This window comes from Procambarus clarkii, chromosome 24 (genome assembly GCF_040958095.1).
Source record: "Procambarus clarkii isolate CNS0578487 chromosome 24, FALCON_Pclarkii_2.0, whole genome shotgun sequence".
In the NCBI taxonomy this organism is placed as follows: Eukaryota; Metazoa; Arthropoda; class Malacostraca; order Decapoda; family Cambaridae; genus Procambarus; species Procambarus clarkii.
The window spans coordinates 1,380,364-1,389,673 of NC_091173.1; positions in this window are offsets into that span (position 1 = coordinate 1,380,364).

Genomic DNA, 9,310 nt, shown 5'->3' on the forward strand with positions numbered 1-9,310 from the left:
ACACTGCTCCTCTACACCACAACACGGCTCCTCTACACCACAACACCGCTCCTCTACACCACAACACAGCTCCTCTACACCACAACACCGTTCCTCTACACCACAACACTGCTCCTCTACACCACAACACTGCTCCTCTACACCAGAACACTGCTCCTCTACACCACAACACCGTTCCTCTACACCACATCACTGCTCCTCTACACCACAACACCGCTCCTCTACACCACAACACTGCTCCTCTACACCACAACACCGCTCCTCTACACCACAACACCGCTCCTCTACACCACAACACCGCTCCTCTACACCACAACACTGCTCCTCTACACCACAACACCGCTCCTCTACACCACAACACCGCTCCTCTACACCACAACACTGCTCCTCTATACCACAACACCGCTCCTCTACACCACAACACTGCTCCTCTACACACCAACACCGCTCCTCTACACCACAACACTGCTCCTCTACACCACAACACCGCTCCTCTACACCACAACACTGCTCCTCTACACCACAACACCGCTCCTCTACACCACAACACTGCTCCTCTACATCACAACACCGCTCCTCTACACCACAACACTGCTCCTCTACACCACAACACCGCTCCTCTACACCACAACACCGCTCCTCTACACCACAACACTGCTCCTCTACACCACAACACCGCTCCTCTACACCACAACACCGCTCCTCTACACCACAACACTGCTCCTCTATCTACACCACAACACCGCTCCTCTACACCACAACACGGCTCCTCTACACCACAACACCGCTCCTCTACACCACAACACCGCTCCTCTACACCACAACACCGCTCCTCTACACCACAACACCGCTCCTCTACACCACAACACCGCTCCTCTACACCACAACACTGCTCCTCTACGCCACAACACCGTTCCTCTACACCACAACACCGCTCCTCTACACCACAACACTGCTCCTCTACACCACAACACCGCTCCTCTACACCACAACACCGATCCTCTACACCACAAGACCGCTCCTCTACACCACAACACCGCTCCTCTACACCACAACACTGCTCCTCTACACCACAACACCGCTCCTCTATCTACACCACAACACCGCTCCTCTACACCACAACACCGCTCCTCTACACCACAACACTGCTCCTCTACACCACAACACTGCTCCTCTACACCACAACACCGCTCCTCTACACCACAACACTGCTCCTCTACACCACAACACTGCTCTTCTACACTACAACACTGCTCCTCTACACCACAACACCGCTCCTCTACACCACAACACCGCTCCTCTACACTACAACATCGCTCCTCTACACCACAACACCGCTCCTCTACACCACAACACCGCTCCTCTACACCACAACACCGCTCCTCTACACCACAACACTGCTCCTCTATCTACACCACAACACCGCTCCTCTACACCACAACACCGCTCCTCTACACCACAACACTGCTCCTCTATCTACACCACAACACTGCTCCTCTACACCACAACACCGCTCCTCTACACCACAACACTGCTCCTCTACACCACAACACCGCTCCTCTACACCACAACACCGCTCCTCTACACCACAACACTGCTCCTCTACACCACAACACCGCTCCTCTACACCACAACACTGCTCCTCTACACCACAACACGGCTCCTCTACACCACAACACCGCTCCTCTACACCACAACACCGCTCCTCTACACCACAACACGGCTCCTCTACACCACAACACGGCTCCTCTACACCACAACACCGCTCCTCTACACCACAACACAGCTCCTCTACACCACAACACGGCTCCTCTACACCACAACACGGCTCCTCTACACCACAACACCGCTCCTCTACACCACAACACTGCTCCTCTACACCACAACACCGCTCCTCTACACCACAACACGGCTCCTCTACACCACAACACGGCTCCTCTACACCACAACACGGCTCCTCTACACCACAACACGGCTCCTCTACACCACAACACGGCTCCTCTACACCACAACACCGCTCATCTACACCACAACACAGCTCCTCTACACCACAACACCGGTCCTCTACACCACAACACGGCTCCTCTACACCACAACACGGCTCCTCTACACCACAACACGGCTCCTCTACACCACAACACCGCTCCTCTACACCACAACACCGCTCCTCTACACCACAACACTGCTCCTCTACACCACAACACCGCTCCTCTACACCACAACACGGCTCCTCTACACCACAACACCGCTCCTCTACACCACAACACGGCTCCTCTACACCACAACACCGCTCCTCTACACCACAACACCGCTCCTCTACACCACAACACCGCTCCTCTACACCACAACACCGCTCCTCTACACCACAACACCGCTCCTCTACACCACAACACTGCTCCTCTACACCACAACACCGCTCCTCTACACCACAACACCGCTCCTCTACACCACAACACCGCTCCTCTACACCACAACACCGCTCCTCTACACCACAACACCGCTCCTCTACACCACAACACCGCTCCTCTACACCACAACACTGCTCCTCTACACCACAACACCGCTCCTCTACACCACAACACTGCTCCTCTACACCACAACACCGCTCCTCTACACCACAACACCGCTCCTCTACACCACAACACCGCTCCTCTACACCACAACACCGCTCCTCTACACCACAACACCGCTCCTCTACACCACAACACCGCTCCTCTACACCACAACACTGCTCCTCTACACCACAACACCGCTCCTCTACACCACAACACTGCTCCTCTACACCATAACACCGCTCCTCTACACCACAACACCGCTCCTCTACACCACAACACCGCTCCTCTACACCACAACACCGCTCCTCTACACCACAACACCGCTCCTCTACACCACAACACTGCTCCTCTACACCACAACACCGCTCCTCTACACCACAACACTGCTCCTCTACACCACAACACCGCTCCTCTACACCACAACACCGCTCCTCTACACCACAACACTGCTCCTCTACACCACAACACCGCTCCTCTACACCACAACACCGCTCCTCTACACCACAACACCGCTCCTCTACACCACAACACTGCTCCTCTACACCACAACACCGCTCCTCTACACCACAACACCGCTCCTCTACACCACAACACCGCTCCTCTACACCACAACACCGCTCCTCTACACCACAACACCTGCTCCTCTACACCACAACACTGCTCCTCTACACCACAACACCGCTCCTCTACACCACAACACTGCTCCTCTACACCACAACACCGCTCCTCTACACCACAACACCTGCTCCTCTACACCACAACACCGCTCCTCTACACCACAACACCGCTCCTCTACACCACAACACCGCTCCTCTACACCACAACACTGCTCCTCTACACCACAACACCTGCTCCTCTACACCACAACACCGCTCCTCTACACCACAACACTGCTCCTCTACACCACAACACCGCTCCTCTACACCACAACACCGCTCCTCTACACCACAACACTGCTCCTCTACACCACAACACCGCTCCTCTACACCACAACACCGCTCCTCTACACCACAACACTGCTCCTCTACACCACAACACTGCTCCTCTACACCACAACACCGCTCCTCTACACCACAACACTGCTCCTCTACACCACAACACCGCTCCTCTACACCACAACACTGCTCCTCTACACCACAACACCGCTCCTCTACACCACAACACCGCTCCTCTACACCACAACACCGCTCCTCTACACCACAACACTGGTCCTCTACACCACAACACTGCTCCTCTACACCACAACACCGCTCCTCTACACCACAACACCTGCTCCTCTACACCACAACACCGCTCCTCTACACCACAACACTGCTCCTCTACACCACAACACCGCTCCTCTACACCACAACATCGCTCCTCTACACCACAACACCGCTCCTCTACACCACAACACCGCTCCTCTACACCACAACACCGCTCCTCTACACCTCAACACTGCTCCTCTACACCACAACACCGCTCCTCTACACCACAACACCGCTCCTCTACACCACAACACCGCTCCTCTACACCACAACACTGCTCCTCTACACCACAACACCGCTCCTCTACACCACAACACTGCTCCTCTACACCACAACACCGCTCCTCTACACCACAACACTGCTCCTCTACACCACAACACTGCTCCTCTACACCACAACACCGCTCCTCTACACCACAACACCGCTCCTCTACACCACAACACCGCTCCTCTACACCACAACACCGCTCCTCTACACCACAACACTGCTCCTCTACACCACAACACCGCTCCTCTACACCACAACACCGCTCCTCTACACCACAACACCGCTCCTCTACACCACAACACCGCTCCTCTACACCACAACACCGCTCCTCTACACCTCAACACTGCTCCTCTACACCACAACACCGCTCCTCTACACCACAACACCGCTCCTCTACACCACAACACTGCTCCTCTACACCACAACACCGCTCCTCTACACCACAACACTGCTCCTCTACACCACAACACTGCTCCTCTACACCACAACACCGCTCCTCTACACCACAACACCGCTCCTCTACACCACAACACCGCTCCTCTACACCACAACACTGCTCCTCTACACCACAACACCGCTCCTCTACACCACAACACCGCTCCTCTACACCACAACACCGCTCCTCTACACCACAACACCGCTCCTCTACACCACAACACTGCTCCTCTACACCACAACACCGCTCCTCTACACCACAACACTGCTCCTCTACACCACAACACTGCTCCTCTACACCACAACACTGCTCCTCTACACCACAACACTGCTCCTCTACACCACAACACCGCTCCTCTACACCACAACACTGCTCCTCTACACCACAACACTGCTCCTCTACACCACAACACCGCTCCTCTACACCACAACACTGCTCCTCTACACCACAACACCGCTCCTCTACACCACAACACCGCTCCTCTACACCACAACACTGCTCCTCTACACCACAACACCGCTCCTCTACACCACAACACCGCTCCTCTACACCACAACACTGCTCCTCTACACCACAACACGTGTGCTGGTGGAGTCATCGGGAGGACAAGGTCATCATGCACACTGCTCCCACTGTCATGAAGGTCAGGAGGTGGAGAGTGTCACACAGGCACACACCTCCCCAGGGGCACGCCTGGGACACTGGGAGGGGCTGGTACGCCTGGGACACTGTGGGAGGGTTGGTACGCCTGGGACACTGTGGGAGGGTTGGTACGCCTGGCACACTGTGGGAGGGTTGGTACGCCTGGCACACTGTGGGAGGGTTGGTACGCCTGGCACACCGTGGGAGGGTTGGTACGCCTGGCACACTGTGGGAGGGTTGGTACGCCTGGCACACTGTGGGAGGGTTGGTACGCCTGGCACACTGTGGGAGGGTTGGTACGCCTGGCACACTGTGGGAGGGTTGGTACGCCTGGCACACTGTGGGAGGGTTGGTACGCCTGGCACACTGTGGGAGGGTTGGTACGCCTGGCACACTGTGGGAGGGTTGGTACGCCTGGCACACCGTGGGAGGGTTGGTACGCCTGGCACACTGTGGGAGGGTTGGTACGCCTGGCACACTGTGGGAGGGTTGGTACGCCTGGCACACTGTGGGAGGGTTGGTACGCCTGGCACACTGGGAGGGTTGGTACGCCTGGGACACTGTGGGAGGGTTGGTACGCCTGGGACACTGTGGGAGGGTTGGTACGCCTGGCACACTGTGGGAGGGTTGGTACGCCTGGCACACTGTGGGAGGGTTGGTACGCCTGGCACACTGTGGGAGGGTTGGTACGCCTGGCACACTGTGGGAGGGTTGGTACGCCTGGCACACTGTGGGAGGGTTGGTACGCCTGGGACACTGTGGGAGGGTTGGTACGCCTGGCACACTGTGGGAGGGTTGGTACGCCTGGCACACTGTGGGAGGGTTGGTACGCCTGGCACACTGTGGGAGGGTTGGTACGCCTGGGACACTGTGGGAGGGTTGGTACGCCTGGCACACTGTGGGAGGGTTGGTACGCCTGGGACACTGTGGCAGGGGTTGGTACGCCTGGGACACTGTGGGAGGGGTTGGTACGCCTGGGACACTGTGGGAGGGGTTGGTACGCCTGGGACACTGTGGGAGGGTTGGTACGCCTGGGACACTGTGGGAGGGGTTGGTACGTCTGGGACAGTGTGGGAGGGTTGGTACGCCTGGGACACTGTGGGAGGGTTGGTACGCCTGGCACACTGTGGGAGGGTTGGTACGCCTGGGACACTGTGGGAGGGGTTGGCACGCCTGGGACAGTGTGGGAGGGTTGGTACGCCTGGGACACTGTGGGAGGGGTTGGTACGCCTGGGACACTGTGGGAGGGTTGGTACGCCTGGGACACTGTGGGAGGGGTTGGTACGCCTGGGACACTGTGGGAGGGGTTGGTACGCCTGGGACACTGTGGGAGGGGTTGGTACGCCTGGCACACTGTGGGAGGGGTTGGTACGTCTGGGACACTGTGGGAGGGGTTGGTACGCCTGGGACACTGTGGGAGGGGTTGGTACGCCTGGCACACTGTGGGAGGGTTGGTACGCCTGGCACACTGTGGGAGGGGTTGGCACGCCTGGCACACTGTGGGAGGGGTTGGTACGCCTGGCACACTGTGGGAGGGGTTGGTACGCCTGGGACACTGTGGGAGGGGTTGGTACGCCTGGCACACTGTGGGAGGGGTTGGTACGCCTGGCACACTGTGGGAGGGGTTGGTACGCCTGGGACACTGTGGGAGGGTTTGGTACGCCTGGCACACTGTGGGAGGGGTTGGTACGCCTGGCACACTGTGGGAGGGGTTGGTACGCCTGGCACACTGTGGGAGGGGTTGGTACGCCTGGGACACTGTGGGAGGGGTTGGTACGCCTGGCACACTGTGGGAGGGGTTGGTACGCCTGGGACACTGATGGAGGAGTTGGCACGCCTGGGACACTGTGGGAGGAGTTGGCACGCCTGGGACACTGATGGAGGAGTTGGCACGCCTGGGACACTGTCGGAGGAGTTGGTACGCCTGGGACACTGTGGGAGGGGTTGGTACGGCTGGGACACTGTGGGAGGGGTTGGTACGCCTGGGACACTGTGGGAGGAGTTGGTACGCCTGGGACACTGTGGGAGGAGTTGGTACGCCTGGGACACTGTGGGAGAGGTTGGTACGGCTGGGACACTGTGGGAGGGGTTGGTACGCCTGGGACACTGTGGGAGGAGTTGGTACGCCTGGGACACTGTGGGAGGGGTTGGTACGGCTGGGACACTGTGGGAGGGGTTGGTACGCCTGGGACACTGTGGGAGGGGTTGGTACGCCTGGGACACTGTGGGAGGAGTTGGTACGCCTGGGACACTGTGGGAGAGGTTGGTACGGCTGGGACACTGTGGGAGGGGTTGGTACGCCTGGGACACTGTGGGAGGAGTTGGTACGCCTGGGACACTGTTGGAGGAGTTGGTACGCCTGGGACACTGTGGGAGGGTCTGGTAAGCCAGGGACACTGTGGGAGGGGTTGGTACGCCTGGGACACTGTGGGAGGGGTTGGTACGTCTGGGACACTGTGGGAGGGGTTGGTACGTCTGGGACACTGTGGGAGGGGTTGGTACGTCTGGGACACTGTGGAAGGGGTTGGTACGCCTGGGACACTGTGGAAGGGGTTGGTACGTCTGGGACACTGTGGTAGGGGTTGGTACGCCTGGGACACTGTGGGAGGGGTTGGTACGCCTGGGACACTGTGGGAGGGGTTGGTACGTCTGGGACACTGTGGGAGGGGTTGGTACGCCTGGGACACTGTGGAAGGGGTTGGTACGCCTGGGACACTGTGGGAGGGGTTGGTACGTCTGGGACACTGTGGGAGGGGTTGGTACGCCTGGCACACTGTGGGAGGGGTTGGTACGTCTGGGACACTGTGGGAGGGGTTGGTACGTCTGGGACACTGTGGGAGGGGTTGGTACGCCTGGCACACTGTGGGAGGGGTTGGTACGCCTGGCACACTGTGGGAGGGGTTGGTACGCCTGGGACACTGTGGGAGGGGTTGGTACGCCTGGCACACTGTGGGAGGGGTTGGTACGCCTGGCACACTGTGGGAGGGGTTGGTACGCCTGGCACACTGTGGGAGGGGTTGGTACGCCTGGGACACTGTGGGAGGGGTTGGTACGCCTGGCACACTGTGGGAGGGGTTGGTACGCCTGGGACACTGATGGAGGAGTTGGCACGCCTGGGACACTGTGGGAGGAGTTGGCACGCCTGGGACACTGATGGAGGAGTTGGCACGCCTGGGACACTGTCGGAGGAGTTGGTACGCCTGGGACACTGTGGGAGGGGTTGGTACGGCTGGGACACTGTGGGAGGGGTTGGTACGCCTGGGACACTGTGGGAGGAGTTGGTACGCCTGGGACACTGTGGGAGGAGTTGGTACGCCTGGGACACTGTGGGAGAGGTTGGTACGGCTGGGACACTGTGGGAGGGGTTGGTACGCCTGGGACACTGTGGGAGGAGTTGGTACGCCTGGGACACTGTGGGAGGGGTTGGTACGGCTGGGACACTGTGGGAGGGGTTGGTACGCCTGGGACACTGTGGGAGGGGTTGGTACGCCTGGGACACTGTGGGAGGAGTTGGTACGCCTGGGACACTGTGGGAGAGGTTGGTACGGCTGGGACACTGTGGGAGGGGTTGGTACGCCTGGGACACTGTGGGAGGAGTTGGTACGCCTGGGACACTGTTGGAGGAGTTGGTACGCCTGGGACACTGTGGGAGGGGCTGGTAAGCCAGGGACACTGTGGGAGGGGTTGGTACGCCTGGGACACTGTGGGAGGGGTTGGTACGTCTGGGACACTGTGGGAGGGGTTGGTACGTCTGGGACACTGTGGGAGGGGTTGGTACGTCTGGGACACTGTGGAAGGGGTTGGTACGCCTGGGACACTGTGGAAGGGGTTGGTACGTCTGGGACACTGTGGTAGGGGTTGGTACGCCTGGGACACTGTGGGAGGGGTTGGTACGCCTGGGACACTGTGGGAGGGGTTGGTACGTCTGGGACACTGTGGGAGGGGTTGGTACGCCTGGGACACTGTGGAAGGGGTTGGTACGCCTGGGACACTGTGGGAGGGGTTGGTACGTCTGGGACACTGTGGGAGGGGTTGGTACGCCTGGCACACTGTGGGAGGGGTTGGTACGTCTGGGACACTGTGGGAGGGGTTGGTACGTCTGGGACACTGTGGGAGGGGTTGGTACGCCTGGGACACTGTGGAAGGGGTTGGTACGTCTCGGA